Source organism: Choloepus didactylus, chromosome 7 (genome assembly GCF_015220235.1).
Source record: "Choloepus didactylus isolate mChoDid1 chromosome 7, mChoDid1.pri, whole genome shotgun sequence".
Lineage (NCBI taxonomy): Eukaryota > Metazoa > Chordata > Mammalia > Pilosa > Megalonychidae > Choloepus > Choloepus didactylus.
This window is the reverse complement of record NC_051313.1, coordinates 26309032-26333212: the sequence shown is the minus strand read 5'-3', so window position 1 is coordinate 26333212 and position 24181 is coordinate 26309032. Positions and strand designations below refer to the sequence as shown.

General features: G+C 38.2%; 1 protein-coding gene across 2 annotated transcripts in view; it reads left to right on the top strand.

Moving 5' to 3' along the window:
* The first annotated feature begins 14137 nt into the window (after positions 1 to 14137).
* The window catches only part of PKIB (cAMP-dependent protein kinase inhibitor beta), a 131188-nt gene continuing 121144 nt past the window's right edge, over positions 14138 to 24181 (top strand). The window contains exon 1 of one of the 2 annotated variants that reach the window (XM_037843644.1): positions 14138 to 14468. The gene's annotated coding sequence lies outside the window, so the exon portion shown is untranslated. Of the gene's footprint in view, positions 14469 to 14547; positions 14570 to 24181 lie in introns of those variants that run through there. The other variant, XM_037843646.1, reaches the window with a different exon arrangement.

Sequence of the window (24181 nt, the reverse complement as noted above, 5' to 3'; positions counted from 1 at the left end):
AAAAGTTAATTTAAAATTTACATATACAAACCAGAGGTTAAATATGTCAACACAAAATTGAAATATCGGAAATTATAATAAATCCTAATCAACTCAAACATGTATAGAATTCTAAGCAGTTGTTCTGTTTTTGCGTAAATGTATTCATTAAATAATAGTATAGCACCAAATTAGGGGTCTGTGCTATACTAATTAACAAACTAGTGGATTTTTTCTTGCTATATTCCACATTTAGAAGAAAGATGCAAAAATATTTTAAAATCTAATATCTCATATTATTAACTTTTACATCATGGAGCCTTAAATGCAGTTTTAACAGTAAACAGAACCAAAGAAAGGTGAAATTATATTTACTGTATTATTTATTCATGGTCAGAAAACTGGCCTCAGTCTATTAAGAAAGGTTTTTAAAATGGAAAGTTGGAACTAAGTATTACTTGTCTGATTAACTTACTTTTATCTAAAAATATTAAATTAACAAAACATCCTATTCACCAAGCATTGTGATCAATGGCAGATATTATCCCATATGGCAAGGTAATGTCTACGAAGAGCAACAGATGGTCTGCTGAATAATTGAACAACTTTCAACTCTAGTCTGCCTTCTAGCACGGACATATGTGGGCTACCTTTACCTGTTACTTTTCTATACCAACAACTGTAGCAATTCACCATAAACTTGGAGGCTTAAAAACAACAGAAATTTAATTCTCTCACAGTTCTGGACCAGAAGTCCAAAACCAAGGTGAGGGCAGGAGAATCCTCTAGACTCTTCTAGCTTTTGGTGACTGCCAGCAATACTAGGCTTTAGATGAATTACCCCAATATCAGCCCCCATCATTTCATGGCCTTCTCCCTGTGCCTCTGTGTGTCCTCTCCCCTCTATCCTCCATAAGGAAGTACAATTGTCCACCCTAATCCAGGATGATCTCATCTCCAGATCCTTAACATAGTTACATCTGCAAAGACCCTTTTTTTCTAAATAAGGTCACATTCACAGTTTCCAGGTGGATATAGTTTTTGGAGGGCAGCCAGCTCAACCCACCAAAGGGGGTTAGCATCCATTTGCTTTCATTCCCACTGCGGTGTGCTTTCCTTTGGGAAGAATACAACTGTATTAAATTGATAGTCTTTTTATAACTCTTGACTCCAGGACTGAGCAGGTTCTCATTTTAGTGCCTGAAGCTTTATTCTCTGACATAACCTTCTAAAACAGAAATATCTTTTGGATTAAGACATTATGCTGTGATGGTTTGAGGCTGTATGTACCAAAGAAAATGATCATGTTCTTAAGGCTAATCCATTCCTGTGGATGTAGACCTACTGCGGGTGGGAACTTTCAGTTAGGTTATTTTAACTGAGGTGTGCTCCAGGTGAACCTTAATCCTCTTACCGGAGTCCTTTATAGAGATGAAATTCAGAGACGCACACAGAGCAGCTGAGAGAGGAAGCCACTGAAGCCAGAAGCTGGAAGCAACAAGACCCAGGAGAGAAGGGAGAGACCAGCAGATGTTGCCATGTGGATCACCGGTAGCCAGTCTTCAGGGAGAAAACATCACCTGTTGATGTCCTGATATAGACATTTTCATGGCTTCAGAACTGTAAGCTTGTAAGTTAATAAATCCCCATCAAAGAAGCCATCCTATTTTGGGTATATTATATTTTGGCAACTTTAGCAAACTAAAACAATGCCATAACTCAGAAATGCTACTTTTGGTATCTTCTCTAAGCTAACACATGTACATAAAGATGTATAAAGAAGAATACTTATAACAGCAATGTTCATCACCATAAAAACCTGGAAACAATTTTAATATTCCTATATAAAGGAATATTGAAATAAATTTTGATATTTTTATTCTGTGAAATATTATGCAGCAGTTAAAAAAGAATGTCAGGACTTTATTTGACATTAACAACAGAAGCCTAAGACATTGTACAATAAAAATGAAAATTACAGAATATTTACATCATATAGAACATATACATACGCAAAAATATCATACAATTTTTCTGAATCCATACGATCTATTTGTGAAAGCATTTAAAAACATGGGAATAAAAATGTTAAATTTGTGATAGAGACAGCTTCCTGTGGGAGGTGGGGAATAAAAGTTGAAGGTGATGTTCAAAAGGGGGCTTGATTTCATCTCTATGTTTTAAATTTTCGAAGAAAGATAATGCATTCATGAATTTCTTGTGTAATATAAAAAATGTTAATAGTACATTACTCAGTAAAAGCTTACTGTTTCTATTCTATTTTGACATTAGGCTACCTTAGGCACTGTAAGAAAATATGCATATTTGCAAGAGGAGGTTGTCATTGTAAGTCATTTCATGTTCTACAAAGGAGATAACAGAAATATATTATTGTCATTAAAATATTATAGGAAACAAAGCAAATAATCAAATATAAGTGGGCAGAAGACAGTAAAAAGATCATATTTTATCAACAAAGGTTCAATTTTGTAATAATTAGAAACCAATCTTTGTTCAAGTCCAAATGAGTGATCCATAAATATTCAATTTGCCAAATTTTCTGGAAAAGATAAAAATTTACAGACTGAAAATTCTGAAACATTCTGCCTTTTGTTGCTTCTGCACTTATCTTTATGTATTTTTTTACATCAATGGAAATCAGAAGAAATGAGTAAAAATCAGGATCAGAACAAAGGGGATATTTAAGCATATATTTAGGGGGAAAGAGTGTACAGAAATGCTCAATTGTTGTTAAGGATGAGTGGTATTCAATTAAATTGCTTATCTTACCAAGCTCTGAGCTGCTGTAAGCAAATATAATGTCATCTTAAAGTGAAATCTTATTTAGGAAGAAAAGCTTCATGAGTTGCTATTTTGTATCAAATATTCATAGCGAAAATCTGTGAGGTTTATTTATGGGAAGTTATATTGTATGGAGGTAAGGTCACAGTCTGAGAGCTCAGACATATCTATGTTTTGAAATCTTGTTCCCTCACTTAACAAGCTTTCGGACCTTGGGTAAGTTATTAACCTACCTGTGCTTCAGTTTACCTTTTAGTTAAAGGCAGTAATAGTGCATACCTCACGCATTATATTAAGAAGGCAATAAATGAGGCAATGAAAGAAAAGCACTTAGCTCATAAAGTACTCAATAAGCTAGAGAAGAGTTACTTTTTTTTCCCTCCAGTGGAAGTTTATAAAAGTAGACAGACAGTAAAACGATAGCCTTTTATCAATATTCTGAAAAACAAAGTGTAGATTATTTAGCTCTTCAGTTAAATTGGTGAATATAGACACCAAAGACATAGTTTAATTTCCACAGCGAGCTTTTCAATTTTCAGGTAAGGGCAAACAGACATTTTTCTTGGGTTAACCTGGTCAAGGAGAAAGAGCGAGTGAGAACGCAGCCAGGGGGAGACTGTAGATAAAGGTGACTTGAGTAGATGACATGTGCTCAGTGTTCTGTCCACACGGCTATCCACTGCGCAGAGAGAGAGCTGATTTCTACTGATAAGGATTTGGGGAGAAAGGAGATGGCAGTAGATAAGAGAGAGGAGTGCATGTGTCAGTGCTAGACTACTCCACGTTTCTGTGGTTCCTTTAGAACGTTCCGGTCCCTCCTGGGGGAAACTGTCACAAGTTTAAATTTACAAAGACTTGGATCTCTGCCATCTTGGCACCTCTTAAAGTTATCCCTAAGGTAGAAACTTCCACAATCTCCAGTTTTTCCTTTTTAAGTAATTCTACGATTAGGATGGGCTCTCTTTCATAAAATTGCTCTCTCTCAACACACACATGCACACACACACACACACACACACACACACACACACACACGGAACCACAGAGCCACACACATTGCCTGGTTAGAGAAACATTTTATAACTGCATGGTTTTCCTTCAAACAACAGAAGGACTACTGGAAATTATTCCTTTTCAGTATTTTTGCTTTTGCATCAATAGACTGATTTCCACTACTTCCTTTACTAGAGATGGCAAAAATCCATTCACCATCTTCTGTATAACTCCCCAGAGATTTGAACTTATCCAAAACCAGTTGTCCAGATGGTAGTTGAAAACCAAATCAGGAACCCAGTAATCTGTTTCTGGTCTCAATAGCAACTTTGTCATAAAAGAAGTGACTACAAGTGTACATAGAAACTACTGGTTCTACAGGTGTCTTCACTAAGGGAAGGATGGGATGTTTGTATTGGGCAAAAGCATTCTATTTCTATAATAACAGTTGTTTCACGGTTACCTAACCAGAGGGTTTTTGACTAGATAGATACAGCTTTATCAGTTATTAGGTAATCAAGACTTTTTTGTCAATATTTTTAAACTGTATTTTCATTATTATTTGCTTTATATATTCAGGATTTAGCCCATGAATTTTTTCTTGTTAGACTTTATTCAAAATCTAGCTAAGCTAGAATGACAGCAAAACAAATTTAATTATCTTTCATTTATGGTAGAAACATAACCTTTCAGATAAAAGTCTGGTTCAAATTGATCATCTGTAAAATTAAGTTTTAAGAAGCAAAATGAGCTCTATGTTTATTAATATCCTCAACTAGGATTCTATACATGGGCTTGCAAATGCTAGCTTTCTATTTAATCTGTTGTATTTCCCTTTTCTCCTTTAATTTCCAGGAAGTGACAGACCAAATCAAATGTTCAATCACACTAAACTGTCCAGGTGGTTAATACACTTATTTCATTCCCCTTATATATTATTTTTTTTACAAATCTAGTTTGAAGTGTCTTATTTTTTTATATATGTGGTCTTTTACGATAATAAATTCCTTTTGAAATCTGGCAACGTATCAACTATATAGAGAATAAGTAACCAGATGTGTAATCTTTTGCAAATCACTTCCCCTTAAATGCAATCTGAGGTGATTGAATTAAATAGCTATTAGAATCTCTTCTTGATCTAAACTGGGATTTTAAACAACTGTATTCAGCTTTTCTACCAGAACAATGAAAATTCATTTCATTTTAAATTAGTGGTTTGAGTAAATTCTGGGAAATTGTAATCACTGAAAGAATCATGGAGGAGCTATATTATTTAATATTCTATAGTTATATACACTATTTGATTGTTTAAGATCAAGAAATCTGGGACATGTTTTTAAGAAAGAAAGACTCTTGCTCCAGTGTGCACATGATGTACCTAGTTTGCCCCAGCACATCTCCCACCAACCTGAAACTTCCTGTAAGTTTCATTTGACATCACAGAAAACAGATCAAGTGAAAACACTACCTGGGATTATTACACAATGATGAGAGGAATCGCCTTTCTTAGAGTAAGAGAAGCACGGTGCATCTAGAGATAAATAACAGGAGTTAATCACTGATTAAGGATGCAAGGTGATGTACATCAGTACTTCTCAAATTTTTCATGTATGTGAATCACTTGGGGATCTTCTTACATGCAGATTGTGAATCAGGAGGTCTGGGGTGGGGCCTGAGATCTTACATTTCTAACAGACTCCCCGGTGGTGCCAATTCTGCTGGTCTGATATCTTGAGTAGAAAGGATGTACACGACTCTGATACTCGGGATTGGGTCAGGTTAATATTCTTGATTCAAAATCTAAGAATGCTTGGAGGTCTCTCCTGGACTTTCTCAGACTGAAATTACTGATGGTGGTGTGCTGAAGGTGTGTGGTGCCAAGCTAACAATTTTAGCCATCAGTTGTCCCTTTACTGAGAGGATTTGTTTACTAGAATGAAACTAAACCTTCTAACACAGTAGACCAACTAAGTCTGCAGATTTATGCATATGGATTTTAGGGCAAATACAGAATTATTTTATTTATCTGTGCTATTTAACTTTCTTCACGTTGGATACTCCAGATGACTCTAGATGGCTTGATGTGAACCAGGGTCAGTGTGGGAAAATAATAGGATGTGACAAATTTATATGCTCTTTCATTTCTTTTGAAGGATAGCAGAAATTTTCATAAGCTGTTTATACATAACTATCATAGAAATGTTTTTTCTTTGTGGGAAATTTGGTACATTTGTTAATAAAGACTCTTTAAGTCTTTAAGACTCTTTAAGTTAATATAAAAGTTGAGATTATCACCCTTGTCCCCCTTCTTGAGATGTAGCCTTAGTGTTGCTATTGATGGTGACTTTATCAGATGATTTCAAGAGCATGGCTTGGAATTCAGCTCATTTACTAGTAATGAACAATTTATAACCTGATAATATTCACAATGGTTAAAGTGTTTCAAGGGCAATTTAGGAAGAATTTCAATATAACCCTAGTTAAGACTGTCCTTGTTAAAATATAATGTAAAAAAAAAAAAAAAACCTTAATTTTAAAGAGGAATGTCAATAGCCTTTACCATTGTATGTGAAAATTCAGGCATAAAAAGTTAAGGTCACAAAAGTTGTTAGGAACAGAGCTGACAATAGACTGGTTACCTCAAGGTTGTGTCCCCTAGAAAATTCTCTGAGCAAAATGTAAGTGAATACAATCTCCCCTTTTTCTTTAAAAGATTTATTTCATTGAGTCCAAAATATTTATCAAAAGAACATTGTGTGCAGGACACTATTACTGATGTTTTGTGGAGAAAAAATTATGTGAAAAAAAAAAAAAACAAAAAACAAACTAAACAGCAAAAACATTATTAAATGGACTTCTGCTTCCAGTCCAGATGGAGCAGTAGGGACTAGATTTTCCCTCCTGCCTGAAGCAACTAAAACAGAACCAGACAAATATATGGAACAATGGTTTTCAGACACTGGATATCAGACAGCACCAGACAGGGAGCACCAGACAGTGATCCCTGAGAAAGGGGAAACATGAAGAGAGTCCCATGATTGTCTTCACTTACTGCCTGGAGAGAGTTTCCAGCTATCGTGCAAGGAGGGAGAATCCAGGCAGGGCTTGGTGGTCTCCCAAGATTGAAGAAATGGAGATGGGTATTTCTAGCCAGGGTGACTAAAGTTGCAGAGCAGAATCCCTAAGAAGAGAGAACTGCACAGAGAAAGAGCTCCTGAAATCTGCAAAAGGTCCCCTCTGTCTTTGATTGGATACATATCAGTGCATACATGTGAGGGTGAAGAACCGCTCAAAGGAACACAGGAAAATATTGCCAAAGCTCACACTGAGCTGGGAATAGTTCATGTTCCTACCAGCCAAAGTGGAAAACCTCATAATTCAAGGGACAGTAGGTAGAGTCCTCAGGAATGTATTACCTCAGCAGTAAAGGAAAATAAGCTCTAGACTAATTACTTATCTGGTTCTATCTCACAAAGCTTAAAAGCAAGCCTTAAAAGAATAAAATTCTTGCCAAGTAACTTAGCTATGATATTCTGGTTTGCTAAAGCTGCCAGAATGCAAAATACCAGAAATGGATTGGCTTTTACAATGGGGGTTTATTAGCTCACAAATTTACAGTTCTAAGGCCATGAAAATATCCCAATTAAGGCAACAATAGGATGATACCTTCTCTGAAGAAAGGCTGATGGCATCTGGGGTTCTTCTGTCACATGGGAAGGCACATGGCCGGGGTCTGCTGGGCCTCTCCCAGGGTTAGCGTCTGTTTCCATTGCTTTTTCCAAAATATCTCTGGGCTTCTGTCTTAGCATTTCTCTCTCAGCTCCTGTGCATCCTTGCTTGTTTCTCCCAGGATGTTTCTCTCTAAGTGTCTGTGGGTCAGACATTGGATATCAGACAGCACCAGACAGGGAGCACCAGACAGTGATCCCTGAGAAAGGGGAAACATGAGGAGAATCCCATGAATGTCTTCAGTTACTGCCTGGAGAGAGTTTCCAGCTACAGTGCAGGGAGGGAGAATCCAGGCAGAGCTTAGCTTCTCTGGGGCAAACTCTGGATTTCATCTCTTATCTTCTCTCCTGGTTCTGGTTTCAACAGCTGTCTCCAAATGTCTCTCTCCACTTCTCTTTGAGTGTCTGTGTCTGTGATATCTCTTCAAAATGTCTCTGCCTTTTATCCTCTTATAGAGGGTGCCAGTAAACTAATTAAGACCCACCTTGAATGGGTAGAGATACATCTCTATGGAAATAATCTAATCAAAAGATCCCACCCACAATAGGTCTGCCCCTGCAAGAATGCATTAAAAGAACATGGCTTTTGTGGGATACATAATAGATTCAAACCAGTACATATAATGAAGAAAAAAGTTCAAAAATATTAGTAGGAATGCAAAAGTATCCATCAGTCACTCTACAGGGTAAAATTCCAATGTCTAGCATCTAGTAAAAAATTACCAGCCATGCAAAGAAGTAGGGAAATATGACCCACAATGAAGAAAAAAAATCAATCAACAGAAACAGACCCCAGAATGACACATATGATAGAATTAGTAGAAAAGGACATTAAAAGAGTTATTGTAACTATATTCCCTATATTCATGAAAATAGAGGAAAGACTGAGCATGGTAAGCAGAGACAAGGAAGATATATTAAAAAAAAACAACAAATCAAACAGATGAAAATACACTGTATGGGATTAACAGATTAGACACTATGGAGTAAAAAAATCAATGAGCTTTATGAAATAGCAATAGAAAGAGCCAAAATGAAGCACAGAGAGGGGAAAAAGAAATGAAAACAAATAAACAGAACATCAATGATCTGTGGAACAACTTCAAGCAGTCCAGCATTTGTGTGATTGGAGTCCCTAAAGGAGGGAGGGGCAGAAAAATTGTTTAGAGAAATGACTAAAATTCTTCTAATCCAAGAAGCTCAATGGACCACAAATGCATGAAACATAAAGAAAACTATATAAAGGAACATCATAATAAAATTATTGAAAAGCGCTGATAAAGTGAAAATCTTAGAAGCAGTCAGAATAAAAGATACATTATGTTCATAGAACAAAAATAAAAATGACAGCAGACTTCTCATCAGAAATAATGTAAGCAAGAACACAGTTTAGCAACTTCTTTAAAGTATTGAAAAAAATTGTCAGCCTAGAATTCTACATGTTTTCCTTATTGTTCAAGAAAAGGGATCTTCATCAAGTAGTTGTATATTAGACAGTATGGACCTTGCCTGTTAAATCTTCAAGGTGGTTGACTGCATCACTTCATCTTCATTCCAGCCAAACCGCTCCCTTACTTTCTTAATCAATACAAGATTGGGGAAAATATTTAACTTACGCTTATCTATTAATTGCTAAGGTTTGATTTTAAAAGGAAGATGTCCACTCCTAGGGATCGGAATGGTGCTAAAACTCTACCTATTATAAATGAACATTATCATTTCCCTAAAGTTCTCTTCTGCAATGTCAATTACCTAACCTCACTCCCCTATCCTAGGACCCAAGAACTGTTGCATAATAAGCTATTGATATTTAGAGTCAGTGTGCACAAAACCACTCACTGTTCACAGGAGAACCTCAAGTGTTTGGGAAAGAGAAGATGAAAAAGATGCAGAAAGAGGACAAGCTCTACTTTCTTTAAAATTCTCCCTAGGGCTGCAACTAATGCGAATGAGATGCATCTTATCTGTGAAGCCCAGAAGAAATGTTAATGCTAAAGAAATTATTTAGACTGTTAATATACTTTAAATTTAGTAATACAATTTTTTGTTGTTATTTGCTTTGGTTTTATAAATTAATGTTAATTTATATAGCTTTTAAAGTCCTTTACTGTATAAAGAAAAATTCCCAAAAAAAGTGTCCCAGTGGGCTAAGTTTAAATTTTAGGTTCTCAAGAAAATTTTCACTAAGAAGCTACCCTTCAGGTCTAATGACTCAGAATTATCCCAGAGGCTTCTCTTCTTTAGGAGACTCCACCCACCCCAAGTTCCATTAGTGTTATTTGAGCTAAATTAGGTTAAATAAGGCTTTGTCCCAAATTCAAAAACCTAACTTATTTTATAAGACAGCTTAGCATTCATTACATTTATCTACACTTATTGAGTCATTCAGGATGATAGTAAATGATATCAACTATGAATAATATAATAAATAGCACAAAATGATACTTACTGAGTTCTGATAAAATGTTTATTGTCTAATACAATAACGAAAAAACTCTAGAGACACCAAAATCCCCTGTGTAAGAAGTTGCAAACTGGTTTTTTAATTATGATTATTATCTAATCTTAGAGCTGTTATCTATGATTTTAAGAATTTGTGCACAGAAACAATTTATATGAAAGTGTACTGATTTTTTTCAGTTACTTCTTACATATATGCTTTTAAAAATAAAGCATATTTGGACAAATAAATTACCACATATTGGTGAATCAAAAAGATATCTTTGTTACCTTTTAGATTTCTTTAATTTCTTTTGATGTTTTTATCAGATGTTAAGATCATCATATTGCATGTAGGGAGAATGGTTGATGTTTATACATATGTATATGTGTGTAGTGTATCTATATATGTGCATATACATGTATACATGTATACATACATATATGTATTTGTGGTTAGGAAGAAAATTATGGATTAATTTAAATATAATCATGCACACATATTTACTGAACACTTAGTGCTAACCACTTTGTTGAGGCTGTATCAGTGGATGGCTAGATATTTATCTATTTTTTTTTATTGCTCCTAAATCATTTAGAGTTGTTTCATTTATTGGAAAAAGTTAGAAAATACTACTATAGAATATAAGAACTTTGTGCTAAGAAACTTAGTGTATGATTGGGAGACAATGCACATGAAAAGCTCTTAACAGTATGCCCCAAATTCAAGAGAACAGTATTTTTCTTTTAATTTAAAATCTCTATACACCCGAAACACATGAAGGAGGGACTATAAAATTTGGATAGCAACAACATGGCACATGTCTGGATGAATTGATCAGAGACAGAAAAGTATCAACAAGTAGGATTCCAAAAATAGATTATTTGTCAACATGATTTTGAAGAAAGTAAGGCACATTGCTTAAGAGAGGAAGGAAGTTTTAAAAAGCACATTGCTCTGCCCCAATTATGAGTGTTGGAATAGGAAGTCACGTGGAGTGGCAAATTGATTAGCTTATCTGGAAAACAGGATTTGTGATGGGAAATAAGAATGAACATGAGATGGAGGTGGGTGGGTAAAATGTTCTGAATTTTGGGCTGAAAAGTTTGGATTTAATAAGGAAGCCAATTCAGAGAGAGAATTTTAGAGCAGGGCAATCACTGAGCCCTATTCTTTCCCTTCAGTCATGAGGAAATGACAAATTACACAGCTATCAGAAGCACTGCCTAGGTCAGAACCCAAGATTCCCTGCTTTCAGTGTTCTTTTCATTCTCCCTGCTACTCTGTAAAACGATGCCCTGCTGCCCAGGAGCAGGACGGATGCAAGACTACAATGATAATATAGGAATATTTTCTCAGGAAATGTGTACCTTAAACACTAAAAGGAAACCAGTTTCTTTCAGGCTCTTCCCTCTGCCTTTTACTCTACAGCCTCTGATCTAAAAGCCAATCGTGCTCCAATCCTTTCATTCAACCTCTCCCCTGGTGCTTGTGGGTATGTGGCATCATTTGTGCTGTACAGTAGGAGCAGGGTCACCATCGAGAGGCTCAAGCTCAGTCCCTTCTGCCTTAGGCCACTACATCACCCAAGCTTGGTCTCTGGGATTTCTCCTTTAGGGCCACTCATATATGGATGCTTCTTGAATCCACTCCAAACCTCGGCTCAGCTTTGCTGCTGCCCCATGGCCAGAATTTGGGATCCTCTCGCTGTCATTATTGAGGGAATGTTGGAGAGGACCCTTGATAGAATTTATTAGTGAACCTATGCGTGTCATGCTTTTTAAGGAGAATTCCATTTGGCTCTGCCAGCCACTCAACTATCTCTCAGAGGAGGATGGGGTAGTGCCATCAGCATGGTTTCAACATTTCTTTCTCCTCTCAATAAGGATCTTTGTGTGTGTGTGTGTTTGGGGGGTGTGCTCAATAGTTTTTTTTAATGCATTTTTTCATTGTGTTTAATGTATATATGTTAGAGTGATAACTTTCAAAGTACAATTCAACAAGTAGTTAGCAAATCTCAAAGAATGTCATGGGTCACAGTTCCACAAGTTCAGCTATTTCCATCATTGTAAAATATAACATACATACAGAAAGGTGTTAACTTCCGATGTACAGCTCAACAAGCAGTTATACAGGTAATTTCAAAACCTGTTATGGGTTAGAGTTCCACAGTTCAACAAGTAGCTATAGAGCAAATTTCAAAGGATGTTATAGGTTACAGCTCCACCGTGCCACCTACCTCCTTCCAGATATTCCAACACCTAGCATCTAAAATACATATATATACTTACATAAACTTTCAGTATTCATAGACCTTTGTTAAATCTTATCTTGTTTGTTGCTACCCCTTCTTCTCACTTAATCTTTTTCTCCATTCTAAGGGTTTTTAAGATCGTCCTCTATAAGGCAGAGTCTGGGAAACTAGATCAGCCTCTACCATGGATGCACAGTCACTCCTTCAGCCCTATCGAGTCTCATATTTTTAGGGAGGGATGAAATGTGGTCATCCTATAGACCCTCCTTTCATACCAAGGAAACCACGTTTGTCCCCTAGAATGGGGGGGTGGGATGCAAAGGAGTGGAGAATCCCATCTCCTCAAAACCCTGTAACCAGCTTTGGCACTGTCCCAGGCACACAACTTCTCACCCAGTGCCTTTTGTTCCCAACGGCAGATAGCTATTGATGCAAAGTCTCTCACTTTTAAAATTTGGAATTTTATATGTATTCTATTTCATGCTTGGAAAGTTTTAGAAATATGGGTAGGCTTCACATTATTGTAGATATCTTGGTTTGCCAAATAAATCTGAAAAGCCATTTTGCCTGCCCGTGTCATCCAGCCGGGCTCTCTTTTGCAGCCTCAGCTGCTGAGGTCCACAGAAAGGTGGAGGAGGCTGATGGTGACTCCTGTCCTCCTCTCATGCCCGGGGCTAAACAGCCTTACCCTGAAGTGTGTGGAAATTAGATGTCACTTGAAAGCTTGCAGCCACACCCCTTCACCCTGCCGGGCTTGGTTTCCCTCAATTATAATCACCCCCACTTCGTCTGTCTCTCCCATACTTTAATCCCCAGAGGGTTCGTGCTGCTTCCTGCTTACTCATGCTCTCATTTCTCCATTCCGTCTTAACGAGACTGAATACATAATTTGAAGGCTCAATGTAAAATAAAAGTGTGGGGCCCCTTGTTCAAAAATTATTAAGACTCTCAAGGTGAAGACAGCAGAGCATTAAGCCAACAGCTGGGCCTTTCTAAACGTGGAGCTGTGTGCGATTGCACAGGTCACGTGCCCATGAAGCCGAAAATGCCTCCTGTATCTAACCTCTCTGACTTTGCAGAATCGTTATTCAACATTGAAAAATCGCACTACATCCATAATGTTTTTTACACAGTGCTCTCTCCATTTTCTTGCTTTAAGAGCAGTTTTCTCTGGAGAAAAGTTTCCCCTGGATCTTTCTTCAGTGTAGACTGAGCATTATCACACACCCTAGGACGACAGGAGGCAGTGTGGGTATCCTCCTGGCTCCCCCAAATTGCTTTCAAATTTTTAATTACCTCTTACACTAGCCCTTGATCCATTTACATGCTTGTTCCCTTCTGCCCCAGTTCTCACAGTCCTCCATTCAGTTCTGGATCACTCCACATTCAGATAAGGCTGTGGTATCTGATTTACAGCCTCTTTACCCCATGTCCTGGCAATTACTGTTGGTGGCTTCAATGTCCATGTGAATAGCCTTAATAGTAAGGACGGCATTTTTCTCAATGAAGACCTGAACGTGAAACTCGACATGGCATAGTTTTGTGCTTTTGCTGTTTTCCTTTGCACAAAAAGTTGTCTGCATTGCTGTTGCTTCACAATCTGCAAAACGCGAAGACTCAGATTCCGGGTACAGATAAGACAACTATGCACATTCCTATCATCTCCAAACAGGCACGATCAGCTCAAAGGTCAATATTTTGACCCTTGGAGCACAAACCCTCCCAGCGCGCACAAACCGACAGGACAGAAAATAAGATGCTGCGCGTGCGAGCTGGGGGGATGGGGAGCGGAGTGAAGCGCATTTCCCACAGTCCTATCCAGCACATTCTTAACTGCACCTGAATAGTCACTCAGGGGAACTGGGAGTGGCAGGCGGGCAGGACACGGGCCCCGTGACAATCACCGAAAATTAGCTGCCTGTTAACGAGTGCGCAGGAAAGAAAGCTCTCCCCAGGGCGCCAGCTGGAAAGGGTCCCAGTCGCGCTCGCTCCGGGGAGCTTTGCTGAGGCCGGGGCTGCAACAAGAGCGGGGCATAGTTGCCGAGCAGAGCTCTGCGCCCGGGGGCGGGTACCAGCGGTCGTTCCCTCCGCCCCCCGCGTCGCCACCACCGCCCGACTGCGCCTTAGCCAGGCGGCTCAGACGCGGCCGCATCCAGACGGTGGAAACGCCAGCGATCTGAAGTCCGCGTCGCAGCTCCGGGCCGCAGAGGGGCTGGGCGAACCCGAGTGCGGGGACCTGGCCAGGCTAGGCGGGCAGCTCTGCGCGCGGCTGGTACGTATCCAGTGGAGGGCGAGCGGCAGCGGTGGTTGCCGGTGCGCGGACGGAGGGAAAAGACCTGGGGAGTAGGGGGAGACTGAGCGAGAAAGGAGGTGGTAAGTGCAACTTTCCCATTTTCCGCCCTGTCTTCCAGCTTGGGAGGTGGAGGGGAGTTCCATGCGGATGCCCCTTTTGCTGGGGCGACCTCATAATTCTTTAGGCAAAACAGGGCACTCTTACAGCGAAAGAGGGCGCTCAGCCCAGCAGGCGTCAGCCCGGAGGTACGTTCACCTGCTTTTCGCCCACTTGGCCCTGAAGATGGGCATTGGTGACCTCCTGTCACAAGTTGCCGAACCCTTCGCCTCTCGCGCGGGCAATGCCACGTCGTTTTCCTTGGGCTGCTCTTTTCGAGCCACCGCGTCAGCCGAGACCCGAGTGCTCACCGGTTCCCCCATCGTCGAGCTTGTGGGGTTTTATCCAAATCATCTCACTTCTCTGGTTTCCGTCCACTCTGATGAAATACGGGGATGGGTGAACCGAATGACTCCAAGGGTCCCCTTTAGCTGTTGCATTTTCCCTGGCACCCAGGACCCGGCGGCAGCCAGGGCGAGGTGGTCGGCCGGGTTACGGCTGGAAGGGGCGGAGGGCGTGGGACAGGCTGCTGCTGCTGCTGCTGCAACCCCTTGGTGGAGCCCCAGAAGTGCCCCCGTGGGGAGATGCCTCTGCCTGGCCGGCCTCCCCGTCCAGGGCGCGAGTCCTTGCCGAGTGAGGATGAGGTTGAGACCGCCGGGCCAGTCCCATCTTCGCAGAGCTCCTCCTAGGGAGCGGAGCCGAACTCAGTCCTGCGGAAAAAGCGCTTGGCACGAGCTTGGCACACGAAAGCACAAAACAAACGGAAGGAGCTGTTGTTATTAGCCGGAGTCTGTGCAGGACGGGGAAGTAGCGATAGGAATTTGAATACTTTAACATTCACCTGGAAAGCACTAAAAACTAAAACACTCCAATCCAAGGTTTGGATACCGATAAAACTGTATTAGATTAGAATTATTCTCAGTATTGCACTTCTCTGTGTACACGGAGGTATAAAATCCATCTGTCTTCTTTACCGTGTCACAAGAGGCCTCTTTTCTTATTGACATTGCCACAGTTATTTTTTTTTAATTCCCCTTAGGATTTAACATTCAGAAAACTCAGGGCTTGGGTTATTAAAATGAGAGCTGATGGCCATAAAGCTCACCGGAAGCCCTTTAAGCTTACATTCTGGATTAGCGTTGATTAGACCAGTCTTTTGAAAGCCTCTCATTCCCTGTTAGAGTGCCCTGTGCTGCTGAATGTCCCTACTCCAGTCTGCTGACACTACCTTAAGAGAGGTCTTTTTCCAAAACGTGATTTGGGATTTCAAGTGATTAAATTTTGAATCAAAGTATACTTTGGAAGAAAAAAATTTTTTGGAAAAAATTTTTAGTAATTGACTTTTTAGTCTTAACTTTACCACATCCTTTCTTCACTAAATAATTAAGGGCTAATGGATTACCTTGTGCAGAATATTTTTAAAAGTGTCAAATTTCACTTTTGTTGTAGAATGTTTTCTCTTTAGTCAATTTTTTCTTGTCAATGATGTATCAATTTAATTTTGATCCCAGTTCTTCCAATTATTCAAATCCCTATACAGTTTGCATTATAGAATGATTTTTTAACAGAGATATAGTTTACATATCATAAAATTCACCCCTTTCGAAGATGAATGATTTTTAGATAATTAGCCCTTTCAATGATTTTTCAGTGATTTTTTTTGAAATTTTGCTAAGTTGTACAACTGTCATCAATGAGCCAGTTTTCATTTTCCTTGCCCCAATGAGATCCCTGACACCCATTTACAATTAATCTTTGTTCCCATACCCTGACCCAGACAACCACTAATCAATCAACTTTCTGTCTCTTTAGATTTGCCTTTTCTGGACTTTGCATGTAAATAGAATCATACATTATGTGGTCTTTTATGGCTTCTTTTACTTAATATGTTTTTGAGGTTTATCCGTGTTGTGGCATGTATGAGTATTTCATTCCTTTTTGATGCTAAGTAGTTTTCTGTTGTATGGATATACCCCATTTTGTCTGTCCCTTCACCAGTTGCTGGACATTTGAATTGCTTCCAATATTCGGTTATTATGAATAATACTACTCTGAGCATTCACATGCACATCTTTGTGAGTACATATGTTATCATTTCCCTCGGCTAGCAGTGGAATTGCTGAGTTGTATGATAAATTTATGTTTCACTTTTGAAAGATCATATAGAATTGTTTTTAATGTAAAGGTTATATATTTGCAAAATGTAGAAACTTCTGGAGAAATACTTCTTGCTGGATCATGTATGATTTTATAAATATGTGGAGAGAGATTTGGGGGAGGAAACACACTGGTTTCTTTCAGATTTGATTTCAACAACAACAAACAATTTTGAAAAATGTTGCAATATTTCTCAGAAATAGAGAATTTCTTGCTTGAAAGGTTTTTTTAACATGGTAAATGAGAATATGTCAGGCTTAATCAAGACTAAATTTCCTTCAATGCCCTTTGAAAATGAGAAGGAAAACAATTTGCAAATTGTATTTGTCTTGACAGTGTGTTCGGTAGTTGACCATTCCTTCAATACAGGGTTTTAATTGAGTGAGAAAAAATTGTTTCTTTTTCAGTATCAAAAACATTATCTCTGATAAGATAAACTTCCTTAACTATGATGTCACATAATTCTTTTCAATAATCAAGTATTCTATTATAAGGTGTGGAGACAGAAAGCCCAAGATTAAGTGATTTATATGTTTCTATTTTCCTCCTTTGAAATTTAGCCCATTCTTTTCTAAATCCTCTTGCTGTAAGATATTTGTGCTGTATGTACTTCTATAAGTCACTATCAGGTAGTGGCATTACATAAAAAGTATTCCAGTTTGAGCATTTGGATGTATCTAGAAAACCAAAAGTGGTTATTTTCTGTTTTTATTAGCAGTATATTTCCAGGCATCAGATAGATAAGCTTTTCATTCTCGCTCTCACTGGCAAATAGCAGTTTTATGCATCTGTCGAGGTATCGTGCATTCTAAGGACTTTATACAGCAGAGTGAATTTGTGTCCTACCCTCACTCCTATTCTTTAAATGTGATAATGTCCAAGCATTTGGTGCTTGGTTGGAGGAGAGAATTGAGGGTATTCTAGATGAGAATAAAAGAGTTTTCAGATTTGTTTACATTCTGAACAGGAGGAGATAATCTCACATAGAATCCTGGATCAGTTAGAATGTGATTTCTCAGACTGGACAGAGAGTGTAGGGAGCTGAGACGTTAAAACCATGGACTCTGGACCGGAGACAACTTGAATAATTACTTGCTTGGGGAGCAGCAGCAGAAACATCTACATATAAATGGAGCCAAAAGCCTTCCTCGACCTCTTGGGCTCACCCTTCTTTCAGTCCCTGCTTCCTTCTAAGCCTTGAAATCTGTTATGCTGATGAAAGACAAAACACTTAGGGGTGTGGGAATCTGTAAAGTAACTCTAGGTTTTCATATTTGGGTGAGTTAAAGGAGAAATCTGAGGTCCAGTGTGGGAGCTTTAGGAATAAAACCATGGAAGACAGGAAAGAGTTCAGCAGTCTTCCCAAATATATTTTAATGATCATAAAATAATTTATTCCTGGCTTAATCTTTATGGGCTGGGCTAATACGTCTTAGAAGAAGAAAACGCCATTCTTAAAATCAGTGTGTGTGTTTAAATAAGGATGTCTTGCATTTCATCCAAATACATTAGTCTATTATATTTATTTTTAAATCGAGAATAAGGACTTCCATTGCTGAGCCCCTTTGAAGCTGGATATAATTTTAAATCTCATAACCTTGAATTGAGCCCCTCTTGTCTGCCTTTCCCCAAGAGGCCTTGAAACCTAATAAAAAGCAGATTTAGATATGATAGATTTTGTCTCACTTGGAAGGTTTGTAAAGAGTCTGCCAAGCCAAATGAAGAAGTTACGAAGGCAAGAGCTTCCACAAAAACCACTCTGACTCTCATATCCTCTATCCCTTAAGAAGGACATCTATCATAATTGTGTGCACTGCAGTAAAAAAGCAGAAGTTTTCATAGCAGTGAAAGGTAAGAAAAACATAAACACAATTCTATATCTTTCTGACATGCTAGGAATGTATGTGTATGTATGTATACTATTGTAGCTTGAGGAGGTTGGATTTGAGGGGTATTGGGCAGACTGTTTTAGTAGTCCCAGCAATAGATGCTAAAGAATGAGTCAGGGCAGTAGAATTAAGAATGAAGAAGAACATTCAGAGGTTAGATTTATTAGAAGCCAGGAATGATAGAGCTTGATGATATTTTGAATGTGGTTAGGGAGAGGGGTAATGAAGACTGCTTCTCAGATTCTTGTCTTGAGGTTGGTAGTTGGGAATATAAGAATGGGGGCAGATTTGGTGGATATGGAGGAAGCTGATGTTGGTAAAAGATGAATCAGAAATGAAGGTATCCAACATATCCAAAAGACTGTTATTGTATAACAAGTTCAAGATATGTAGATTTGATAGACGATGGTGTCCAAGAGGTAAAAAAGTGATGAGGTGCTCCATGGAGAGAACATAGAGTGAGAAGGGAAATGGGGAGAAAATGGAAGCCTAGGGTGTAAGAGGTGTTCCCCTGGGAACCCAAGAAGAGAAGTTGGAAAGAGCATTGTCCCCACAACAAGGAGGATGTTCAGCTTCAGAATGTGTGGCCTGATAAACAGGTGAGAGGGATCAGAAGACTTAGTAGGAGAAGGGCTGAAAAGACTTTTGATTTGAAAAATAGAAAGGAAGATTAATGGTTTTATGATTGGGAGGTGGAAGCCAGATTTCCTGGGATGAGAGGAAGTGGAAAGTAAGGAAATGGAGTCGATAAGTGTTAGCTTAATGATAGGTGAAAGATGGAAAAGAAAGTTGGGGAGGTAGAGAGATCAGTATACAGGGTGAACTTAATTTTTTTTAATGTTTAAGGAGATCCTTGATCTTCTCTTGAGACACCATAAAGAAGCCATCAGTATGGGAGAGGCTTAGGGTACAGAAAAGATGGGAGATAATTCATGAAAAAGAGCTGATTTCCAGAGGGGATGGGATTAAGGCAAAGGTGAAGGCCTTAAACAGGCACTATATTTTTCAGTCTGTAATAGAAGCTTTAAAATTTTTTAAGGGACAGTAGTTTTTCTCTTCATGGAAATGACTGTACATGTTAAGAGAAACGAAACTGCCATTTACCAAGCATCAACTCTATGCCAAGCCCCAAGCTAGGTGCTTTCACATATTTCATTTATTCTCCAACCCGTGGAGTTGGTGTTGTGGCTCCATTTTCTAGATGAGTAGGCATAGAGAGAAATTACCTAAGTCATTTGCAGAAAGTGGCAAAGCTAAGTTTGGAAGCCAGGTATCTAAACCCACAGTCTACCATTTTAATCACAACTGAATAAAATACCCAGTTGATTCACATGTTGGACATTCTTAACTGTCTCTGTTGAGCCTGGCACAGACCCAGCGCTTCTCCTCAGAATCAATTACAAAGATGGTTATAAAGAAAACAATGTGATGACTTGGATGGTGCATCTGCTGCATCCTGACATGGTCCAAGTCCCGTAGCACTGAAGTTAACGAGGTCATTTTAGGTTTTTATTTATTTGTACCATATGCATTTGACAATATAGAAGTGGGACCAGTGTATGACAGTGGGAGAGCAGATTTTATTTATTTGCCTCATGAAAGGATGGGGAAGGAAGAAGTACTTTCTTGACAGGGTAGGATCTGAGTCAGTGACTTTTTGTGGACTTTTGCCAAGGAATAGTAAGCTCCAAGTATAAAACCAGCATAGTTTGTTCCAACTCTTCGAAGTCCATGTTTTGAGTTCTAGGTTGAAAGGAAAAGAAACTTTTCTTTAACTGAAAAAACAGGAGGAAGCAAAGCATTTCTTACTCATAGGGTATTTTTATCAACTTTTGTGCTTTAATTTATCCCAATTTATTGAAAACTTCATATTACCTGTCAATAAGTATTACTGGTCTTAATAGTCAGTTGATTTGATTCTTCATTTTGTAGGTTTTGTCTCAATATGATCCACTAGAAATAGGATTTAATCTAAGAACAGCAGTTTAGGTTGTATCTAAGGCCATCTCGAGTTATTTTACATAAGGATTGCCAAAAATTTACTTTATTTGTTACCTTTTTTTTTCCTAATTTTTTCAGTCATTGAACTATCACATTAGTAAGGAATATTTAAATATTTTTCATTTCAGTTCTAATGCTCAATCATAATATTCAGTATCTCCCAGTCTTATACACTTGTAAGATACACTGTTACATAAATGTAATAATGGTGTACAATTCAGTTTGTATCCTACTTTTTCTCTTAAAATTACTATTGCCAGAATGAAAATGAGTAGTAACATCAAATAAAAAAAGAAATAATATTTTTCCTAATTATGTAAAGAAACCCATGAAATAGACTTTGGCAGACATTTCAGATCTTAAGGATATGAAACAGTGTTTTTGAGTTTGCTGAAAGGGTACAGTCTAATTTCACTGCACCTGTGTTAATTATTGATTTAACTCAGAAATAAGACAAGGAAATAAAAGAAAAACACATGCAAATCACTGGAATACATTGCTTTAAATATTAGTAAGTTTAACTGTGGAGTTTTTTTTTAAAGGACAATAGATGCTTGCTATTATAAATTCTTCACCAAGAATCTGAGATGTGAAAGTATAATAAAGTGCTGTTTTTTTCTTTTGATCTCATCCTTTCGGCAAGTTATATCTCAACTCCACACCATTACATTAAATGAGTTGTTCCACTTGTTATTTTCTGGGCCGGAAAAGTTTACCACTTAAATACCACCAAATTTTAAACTTTAGAATTTTGAAATAGTATTTTCTAGATAATGTACAATTCAAAGGAAATCAGAAATTTCACAGTAGTACTTAGAGGAAAATAAGGACCATCTGTCTTTCCAATAACTGAAGGTAATCACTATAAAATTATTCTTTGCATATGTATATAGCTTTTTAAAAACAGTGATAGCATACCATGAAATCATACCATATACCCTATTTTCCACTTAAAAAGTCATCTTCATAAATCTTTCCAAGACAATAAATAATAATTTTTAATGGCTGCATAGTGTTCTACTAAAATATTTAAATAATCCTGTTGTTGAATATGCAGAATGTTCCCCAATTTTGCTTTATAAGCAGTGTCATAGCAGATAACTTTGCTCATAAATATTTATACAGCGTATCCACCTATCTGATGAATTCCTTTGAATCGATTTCTTAGCACAGAATTGCAGAATCAGAAGATATCCAATCTTTTAGGATTTTTGATATATTTTGTAGAATTTCTTCCCAGAAATTTGGGGGCAGTTTGTACTCAAATTAGCATTTTTTTAAATTCTAATTTTGCCACATTTTCACTAACATTAATATTTGAAAATTTTAAAATTTAAGAATTGGTCAAAAATATAGCTCATGTTTGCATTTCTTTGGCTTGTGAGGCTGAATATTTTTAGTATGTTTATTGGCTATTTTGGATTTATTTTTATGAATTACTTTTTATATTCTTTGCCTATTTTGCAGTTCCATTTTTGTTTGCAAAAGCTTTTTATTCTTGAGGAGATTAACTCTTTATATACCTGTTATGTTGATTTTTTTTACCAATTTCTTGTTTGTTATTAACTATATATGGTGTACTGTTTCATAAAATATTTACATTTTAATGGATGTTAAAGCTGTCAATTTTTCCCCACATAGTTTCTGACTTTAGGTTTGAGAAAGCCACTTTAAATATTCCTTTACATTTTCATGAGAAAGTCTTTTAGTGTCTTTTGAGTCTATTAAAATTTTTAATCCATTTGAAGTTATTTTAGTAGGAAATGAAATAGGGATTTTTTTTTTCAATGCTAGTCCATTGTCTCAAATAGATTTGTTCTGTAACTGATTCTCCACTTATTTGGAATAGCATCCCATGCCTTCTCATCCCTGCACCTTCCTTGGCTTCTGGCTCCCTCACATGCATACCTATTATTGTGAGGTCCCACAAACTTTCCATCTGCATGCTTTGCTTGCCGCCGTTCCTACACATGCTTGGCTATCTCCAACCTCACCGGTCACTCACTATCAGAGCCCCCGAATGAAAAGAAATTCCATATTCCATATCATAGCTGCCAGCTTCCTGAAATTCCCAGTTTACCAGTTTTAGAAAATTCAGTTTTGTTAGTCCTGCAAAACATTTAATTTTATAATGCTCCTAGTCTCTGCTCTTGTCATTCACCACCCCAGTAGGTGCCTGGCCATTTTTTCTCTCTTTGCCTTGTAACTTTATTATGGCCTGTGTTGCCTCTCCCCTGACCCAGTGCCTCCTTTTTCTTCTTCCTTCAAAACCATCCATTCCATCATGTCCTCTGGAGCTCTTGTTTAATCACAACAAACTTCCCTATATCCTTAACACTCACTTTTCTCCCAGCACTGAAAGTTGGTTCTGCCCTGGGAGCCCCACTTCCCCTTGAGCCCTTGTGATTGGAGGCTGTTTGCTCTTCCATAGTCCATCAATCTCACGGTGGGGAGGTGGGCCACGTGCTCTCCACGTGTCCCAATCCCAGCTCTAGACCATTATTTTTCTATCCTCTTTCCTGCTCCTTTGAGCGTCAGCTATACCGTCCTCTACCATTGCTCATTCCTGTCATCTACCTGCCACCTGAACAACCCTCTCTTTCCCTGAACATTCTGGCAAATGGTGTAGTCATCTCCCACCCTTCTCTTGCCCTCATTCTGGATGACTTCATATGTACATCCAACACCGGGACCTTGACCTTCATAACTCTGGTGACCTTCTCTTTTGTTTCTTATCATCCAGCCACTTCTTAGCCACACCCTGGGCTGATTATCACATGAAATGGTTCCTTTCCTCCAAACTCAAATTCCTAAACTTTCTGGCCTTGGTGTTTCTATATTCTTTTTACACCTACTCAAGGATTGATTTCTATGCTTGTCCTTTGGCCTCACTGGGATGAATGCATCTTTGACCCATCTATTCTCATTCAATGTACTTTCAGTGCTTGAAGTAAGATGACTCTTTCTTCCTGGATTCCAGCTCCCACCAGCTGAAGTCAGCAGAGAACTGAAGAATTCTGTAAACTTCTGGCTAGTACCCTACCGCTGCTTCCTCTGCAACTCAGAAACCTCAGAGCTTTGCACCACCACCTTCTCTGAGTTCATGAGGACCTAATTATATCCTCTTTTCTTATATATGCATATCACTGTAAGAAGCCCTATATTCCCAAGTTGGATATCCAACCATCCTGGTTTGCCTGGGTCTAAGGGGCTTCCCACGATGCTCTGTGGGATGATAAGCCTTTGACTTAAAGACTACACTTCTGATTTTTTTTTTTTTTTTAAGTTTTCTTTTTATATGTCACCTGTCTTTATCTTCAGTTTCAAGCTGTAAGCTATTATTTCATGTAAAAGCATTTGTTGGCTCTTGCTGTTCCCCCATCACCCTTTTAATCCATTGTGGGTTGAGAAACTCAGATAACTAAGTACATAGTTAACAGCTATTATAGTTGCCCGTGATAGAAAATCCATGTCGAACTGACTTACGGATAAAGGGAAACTTATCACTTTTATATGTAACTGAAACACCCAGCACTTAGTCATAGCTTG